The following is a 321-nucleotide window of genomic DNA, read 5'->3' on the forward strand; positions in this document are numbered from 1 at the left end:
GATACAAAAATAAAAACATTTTCTTTTTATCTAAAAAAAAAAGAGTTTGAAATTTTAATGAAATTAAATGTATTAGTTTCTTTTCATTAATATTCCTACAATTTTAATTTTATTCTTAACAAATGTCTATCATTAATTATTAAATCAAGGGTGTTTCAAAAGGTTTCCTTCCGCGACATGGTGACTGGACAGAAGTCTGTAGAACCTATGCACAATTACTCAAGAGGGGGGGTGAATTGAGTATTGCAACAACAATGAATCTTTTTGCGGAAGTTAAAACAAACTTCGCATACAAGCAACATGATTTACAAAGTCTCCCTC

The sequence above is a fragment of the Arachis ipaensis genome, chromosome B07, assembly GCF_000816755.2.
Source record: "Arachis ipaensis cultivar K30076 chromosome B07, Araip1.1, whole genome shotgun sequence".
Taxonomy (NCBI): Eukaryota; Viridiplantae; Streptophyta; class Magnoliopsida; order Fabales; family Fabaceae; genus Arachis; species Arachis ipaensis.